Source organism: Neopelma chrysocephalum, unplaced genomic scaffold (assembly GCF_003984885.1).
Source record: "Neopelma chrysocephalum unplaced genomic scaffold, ASM398488v2 Primary Assembly neopelma1_95537, whole genome shotgun sequence".
Classification (NCBI taxonomy): domain Eukaryota; kingdom Metazoa; phylum Chordata; class Aves; order Passeriformes; family Pipridae; genus Neopelma; species Neopelma chrysocephalum.
The window spans coordinates 9634-16992 of record NW_020924208.1 but is presented as its reverse complement, the minus strand read 5'-3'; the positions used below and the strand labels follow the sequence as shown (position 1 = coordinate 16992).

General features: G+C 50.0%; 1 long non-coding RNA gene across 1 annotated transcript; it reads left to right on the top strand.

The window, feature by feature from the left end:
- The first annotated feature begins 5980 nt into the window (after positions 1-5980).
- Positions 5981-6387, top strand: LOC113980891. Its single transcript, XR_003538245.1, has 2 exons — positions 5981-6083; positions 6281-6387. It is a non-coding gene; the product is annotated as an uncharacterized LOC113980891 (long non-coding RNA).
- The last annotated feature ends 972 nt before the right edge of the window (positions 6388-7359 follow it).

The window sequence follows — 7359 nt, the reverse complement described above, 5'->3', positions numbered from 1 at the left end:
TGACCACATTGGCCTGTATGCCTTATGTTTATGCCCCTCCATCAATAGCTCTGAGGAGGAAAGACCTGGCCTGTGCCGGGAAGGCGGCCAGAGCTTGAGAGGGAGCTCTGAGCTGGTGGTCCCTGAGCAGCCTCCCAGTAGGGAGAAGCCCTTCAGGTGCTTGGAATGTGGGAAGAGCTTCAGGAAGAGCACCAAACTCCTCACGCACCAGCACATCCACACTGGGGAACGGCCATACATGTGTAGACAGTGTGGGAAGAGCTTCAGGTACAGCAGCAATCTCCACAAGCACCAGCAGATCCACACTGGGGAACGGCCCTACAAGTGTGGGGAATGTGGGAAGAGCTTCAGGAACAGCTCCCACCTCTACAGACACCAGCGCATCCACACTGGGGAATGGCCCTACAAGTGTGGGGAGTGTGGGAAGAGCTTCACCAAGAGCTCTAACTTGACCAGACACCAACAGACCCACCAGTAAGGGAAGCCCTACCAGTGCCTTGATTGCGGGAAGAGCTTTGGCCGCTTCCTCCACCCCGAATGAAGCCCCTGATGGTGAGGCAACCCCTGGAGTCCAGTGACTGTCAGTCCATCCCTTTCGACCACAAAGGGTCAGTCCCCTTTCCCAGGGGCAGGTCCTTCCAACAGAACCCTACTTGGGAGGGTGTGTGGAGATTCCTGCCTTGGCTGGGGACCCCCCAAGGTCAGTCCTGGAGGTTGAGAGCAGAGATCTCCCCACGAGCGTTGGTCTGGGGGAGTTCCATCCATCTCTAATTAAGAATCATTGCTTTTGTGCCAGCTTGAGTAGAATTGCATCAAGAATTGCTTTAGTGTAGAGCACTGTCCTATCTTATCCTGTACTTCTGCTAGTTTTAGTGTTTGTATTGTGCAGTAAATAATTCTGATGAAGATCTTTTGTCTGATCATTTGGAACCCTAAATAACTCATTTCTATCAATAGATCTGATTTGCCATCATTAAAAACTGGGGGACAAAAGTGGTTCAGTCACAGCTCTGTAATTCCTCTAAACTGCAACTGTTGTCATAATCCAAGGCTGAGATTGGATCCAGCAGCCCCCAGCACCCCAACAGGAAGTTGGGAGCTCAGGGGGACCACCCCACTTTCCCAGCCTCCCTGTCCCCAAAGACCCCCATGGGACCATCAGACTTGCCAGACCACCTCCCCTTTTCCACCCTTCTCCCTGTTCCTCCCACTTTCCCATTGTCCCTTCAATCCCCATTTCCCTCCCCCACAGTTTTGGGGTCTGAACTGCCACTTTTTGCCCCCTCTCCTTTGGATGCTGAAGGAGAAAATGAGGCTGCACACACAGAGTTCCATTGCGGGACTTGTCTGCCCATCTTTCCGGCCTCTCCCTTTCATTGGGGTTCCTTTGGAAACAGCACCTGGGCTTTGTCTTTTAGTCCACCGGAATTCCCAGCATCGCCCAAAAGCAGTGCCCTGATCCCACACATTCCCCTCCCCTCATGTGCTGCCTGTGTTCAGCCACCAGAGAAAAACACAGGCTACCATGCAGAGCATTCCAAGTGGCTTCCACTTGGGCAAACAGCACTCTCTTGATAGAAAACACCAGTCAAGGCCAAAACACTCCTTTTGGATCCTGATTAACTGAGTGCAGCTGCTGCTGCCTAAACTTGTTCCCATAAAAATTGTCAGGGTTCTTTTGTGTCCAGGAGGCCCCACCTGTCCCAATGGCCCCTTGATTCCATTGAGTTCCACAGTGTCCAAAGGTTCCTTTAGTTCCATGAGGCCCTGCAGTCCCAAAATGCTTTTTGGATTCTTGGAGATTTCCCACTGTCCCAGGGTCCCTTGTGCTTCAGAAGTAGCTGCAGTGGGACAGTGGCCCCTTGGTTCCGTTAGCTCTGTGGTGTTCCAGGAATCCTTGGGTTCCAGGAGATCCCGCAGTTTCACAAGGACCACTTGAATCCAGGAGGTTCTGCAGGGTCACAATGGCCCCTGGATTCTAGGAGGTTCAGAAATATCTCAGGACTCCCTTGGTTCCAGGAGGACACGCATGTCAGCAGGACCCCTTGGTTCCAGGAGGTTCAACAGTGTCCCAGAATTCCTTTGATTTCACGAGGTTGAACAGTGTCCCAGAATTCCTTTGATTTCACGAGGCCCTGGATTGTCCCAATGGACTCCTGATTCCATCAGCCCCCTCAATGTCACAATGGTCCCTTGGTTCCATGAGTTTCTGCAGCGTCCCAGGGTTCCTTTTGTTCCATGGGGACCTGCAGTGTCACAAAGGACCCTGATATTCAAGAGTTTTCCCAGGGTTCCAGTGCTGCCTTGATTCCATGAGATTGCCCAGTGTCCCAGAGCTCCTTTGGCTCTTGAAGGCCCTGCAGTGTCCCAATGGTCCTTAATTCCATGAGGTTCCACCATGTCCTTGCTGGAACATCCATGGTTGTAATGCTGCCCCACCTGCAGAGCTGCCTCGAGCTCTGGGATCTGGACAGGCTGGATCAATGAGGCCAAGTGTCAGGGCCTGACCTTGGGTCCCAACAACCCCCTGCAACACTCCAGGCTGGGGGCAGAGGGGCTGGAGAGCTGCTCAGCAGGAAGGGACTTGGGGGTTCTGCTTGACAGCGCCTGGATATGAGCCAGAGTGTGCCCAGGGGGGCAAGAAGGCCAAGGGCATCCTGGCTGATGGCTGCTCAGCTGGTGCTACGAAAAAAATCTAGGAGCCGTAAGCTGGGGTGAGATAAGAAAGGGTTTAATTTTGCCAAGGCAATAGATGTTACACGACACGCGCCCCGGGCTGTGCCTGAGATGTTACATTTATAACAATATCTGGCCAATCCCAAGTGTGTCCACCCTATAACTTTTGGCCTGGTCCACCCCCTGGCCCGCCTCCTGGAATTGGGTCGGGGGGCTTTTTGGGACCCCCTCTTCATCATTCTTCATCATCTTCGGGGTACAGAGAGCAGAGTCACCCAGTTCCTTGACTCTGTCTTTTGGTTTAGGCCAAGATATAAGCGTTCTCCAAACAAGACAGGCTTGCCTTGACTAAGAGACAAAACATCTTCTACTGGATATGGGAATAGGGTTGATATGGGGTGTATGGAATGGGGTGAGAGGATTAAGGAATGTATAAACTAAGGGGTGCTACAGGGAGGAGGGAGAAAGGAGTTTGTTTCTAAAATCTACTTCTATTACCTATAAAACTTATAAGGCTTACAAAATTAGAAAAAATAAAAAACATTAGGGGGCTTAAGGCATCATGGCCTTTGTGGAGAAGAGTGTGGCCAGCAGGAGCAGAGAACTGATTGCCCCTCTGTGCTGGGCACTGCTGAGGCCCCACCTCGAGTGCTGTGTCCAGTTCTGGCCCCTCAGAGCAAAAAGGCCCTTGAGGGGCTGGAGCGTGTCCAGAGAAGGGAACGGAGCTGGGGAAGGCTCTGGAAAACATGTCTGCTGAGGGACGACTGAGGGAACTGGGCTGGTTGAGTCTGGAGAAGGGGAGGCTCAGGGGGGACCTCATTGCTCTCTACAATGACCTGATAGGAGGTTTTAGTGGCGTGGGTTGGACTCTTCTACCACGGCTATAGTGAAAGGCTGTGAGGGTATGGCCTTAAATTGCATTGGGCAAGGTTCATAATAGATATTAAAGAACCCTTTTTCCACTGAGAGAGTGTTCAGGCGTTGGAAGAAGTAGCCCAGGGAGGTGGTGGTGTCTCTGGAAGTGTTCAGGTGTGTGGTGGGTTGACTTTGGCTGGACACCAGGTGCCCTCCCAGCCGCTCTATCACTCCCCTTCCCAGCAGGACAGGGGAGAGAGTAAGGTGGGAAAAAAAATAGTGGGTTGAGATAAGGCAGTTTATTTAAAGCAAAAAGCAAAGCGATGCTTGTGCACACAGAGACAAAAGATAGCAGGGTTTGTTCTCTACTTCCCATGAGCAGCCATGGTCGGCCACTCCCAAGGAGCAGGGCTTGGGTCCGCGGGACCATTCCTCAGCAGGCAGCCCCCCTCCTGCTCCGTGCCTCAGCTTTTAGAGCTGAGCTGACCTCCCATGGTCTGCAATGTCCCTTGGGTCAGTTGGGGTCAGCTGGCCTGCTTGGGTCCCCTCCCAGGGTCTTGCCCTCAGCTAAGGAAGGAATGTCCCAGTGTTGGTGCTGTGCTCAGCAGTGGCCAAAACACGGGTGTGTTCTCAACACCCTTCCAGCTGCCAATGCCAAACACAGCCCTGGGAGGGTTGCTGTGGGGAACTGAACTGCAGCTCAGCCAGACCCAACACAAATATCTGTGGCGCATATTCTATAGAATCCATCCTTAGCTGTTGTATGATAGATCTATAAGATATTACAAATAATAAGCAATAATAAGGTAAGTGTCCTCCTTAGGGAAACCCCCCACACCCTCCAAACTACTGCCTGGGTTTGTTCCCTGGGGGTCTCTGCAGCAGCAAGCACAGCACCACACTGACTGCTCTGGGCTGTGCAGGCATTTGTGGTTCTACCTGTCTCACACACACACCCAACATTGTGATTGATCTGGATGTCACTGGATGTGATGTCACAGGGGAGATGTGATGTCATAGGATGGATGTGACATCATAGAGGAGCCTTGATGTCCCAACAAGGATGTGATATCACAAGGGAGATATGATGTCACAACCAGGATGTGATGTCACGGAGAGGTGTGATGTCACAGGGAGGATGTGATGTCACAGGCTAGCACGGGATGTCACAGGGATGATATGATGTCACAAGAAGGATGTGATGTCACAGGAAGGATGTAATGTCACAGGGGAGCTGTGATGTCACAGAGAGGATTTGATGTCAGAGGGGAGGTGGCGATGTCACCGGGATGATATATATCACAGGAGAGGTGTGATTTCATATGATCGATGTGATGTCATAGAGGAGCTGTGATGTCACGGGGAGGATGTTATATCACAGGGGAGGACATGACATCACAGGGATGATAGGATATCACAGGAGAGGTGGGATGTCATATGATGGTTGTGACATCATAGGAGAAATGTGATGTCACAGTGAAGGTGTGATGTCATAGGTGAGCTGTGATGTCATGGGGAGGACTTGACAGCACAGCGATGATATGAGATCACTGGAGAGGTGTGATGTCATATGATGGATGTGACGTCATAAAGGGGTTGTGATGTCACAGGAGAGCTGTGATGTCACAGGGGAGTACGTTATGTCACAGGGATGATATGGTATCACAAAAGAGTTTTGATGTCATAAGATGGATGTGACATCATAGGAGAGGTGATGTCACATGAAGGATGTGATGTCATAGGGGAGCTGTGATGTCGGGGGGATGTGATATCACAGGGCAGGTGTGATGTCAGAGGGATGATATGATATCACAGGAGAGATGTGATGGATGTGACGGCAGAGGGGAGTTGTGATATCACAGGAAGGATGTCATGTCACAGGGGAGGACGTGATGTCACAAGGGAGAAGTGATGTCATATGATGGTTGTGATGTCACAGGAGAGATGTGATGTCATATGATGATGAGACGTCATAGGGGAGCTGTGATGTCACAGGAAGGATGTGATGTCATAGAGGAGTTGTGATGTCACGGGGAGGATGTGATGTCACAGGCGAGCATGGGACGTCACAGGAATGCTATTATATCACAGAAAGGATGTGATGTCATAGGGGAGATGTGATGTCATAGGGGTGATGTGATGTCAGAGGGGAGCTGTGATGTCATATGATGTTTTTGACATCATAGGGGAGGGTGTGATGTCACAAGAAGGATGTGCTGTCACAGGAGAGCTGTGATGTTACATGAGAGGGCGTGACGTCACAGGGATGATATGGTATCACAGGAGAGATGTGATGTCATGTGATGGATGTGATGCCATAACGGAGGTGTGATGCCATAACGGAGGTGTGATGTCATAGGGGAGGTGTGATGTCACAGGAAGCGTTTGATCTCATAGGGAGCATGTGATGTCATAGAGGAGTGACAAATTCCCCCTCAACCTTGCTCCAGCTAAAGCCATGGAATTTGTCTTTGTTTCCCTTGGGTTCAAGGTCAGGCTGTTTTATTTCCATGGATGTCTAGAGATGAGTTAAGGGTAGCTCAGACCTTTTGGTGAGGAAGGAGTTGTTTACTCTTGAGCATTTGAACTCAGCCTTTGTTCCTGGTTTCTTCCCACTCTTTCAGAGCAGTTCATTTCCCAGAGTGAAAGCTCCGATTCCCCAGCACAGTCAGGTTCTCCTGAGCTCAGGATCTTTCACTGGTCTCATTTTTCTCCGGTATTAATTCTGTGCCAAATTCTTGCTTTCTAGGTCAGTGAAATGTTAGAAGATAGAGAATCTCACCTGGATCTTGGACAGAACACTTCTAGACTTCTTTATTCTATTGAATTCTTCCCTAATAGTTCTGGATGACAGGACATCCATGTGGAAAGTCCCTTTTCTGGACTTAAAATAGATGCCTTTCTGATGTCGGTATTTATTGGAGTGTTATTTATTCAACTGTGAGGGTTGAATTGAGTGTTCCTTGCACCTTTAAAAAGTGTAACCCCTTTAATCTATTGTTTTAAAAACCATGCATTAGATGTCAGATGACATAAAGACAGCACGTAGAGATAACCCTGATGTAAGTGATGGTTCCAGTCATCCCATGCACGGATAAAAGATTTCCAAGATTTTGTTCCAAGGCCGCTGCCCCACCCCCACCCTCTGCCTGCTGCCCCCACGCCCTGGCGCCTGATTGGCTGCTGCCCCACCAATGGGCCATCCCAGGTGATGCAAATGTCCCGCCCTGCTGCATATTCATGAGCTCGGGGTGGGGCTTTGAACCCTTGATCAGGCATGGGTGAGCTTTTGGTCCCCGCCCGCCGCTGCCACGCCCGGAACGTGTCCGTGCCGAGTGCGCGGGGTCGGCCATGGAATGTAGCAAACAGCCTGGCTGGCCGGAGCACAGTTTGGGAAGGGGGCGCAGGGAAAACCCACTGGAATATTCCGGGGTAAATAAAAGAAAATAAACAGAGGAGGGTCCTCTTTCAGATATGGTTTATAGATCAGTGCACTGTGTATAGTGTAAGATAGCTTCAGAAATGTAAGAATGCAGTTTCTACAGCTTTTACTACAGCGACACGTTTTTTATAAAATATGTGAAGAGATGATAAGTTGGGTGTTAGGTTGGGCTTTTTTTGGTGTTGTTTTATTTTTTTTGTGGATGCTTTGTCCCCCCCAACCCCCTAAAGGAGCTTTCTTGAATGTACCTTCTTGCAGCTAATTTGGTGGATTAGTTTAGATAAGCCTCTTAGAGTAGATGTATTTCAGTGAAATCAGGGCACATGTCTTTTTGGCTCTGGTGCAAGGTTCAAAATAATTTTTTTCTTCCTCTTTGGCTCAATTAA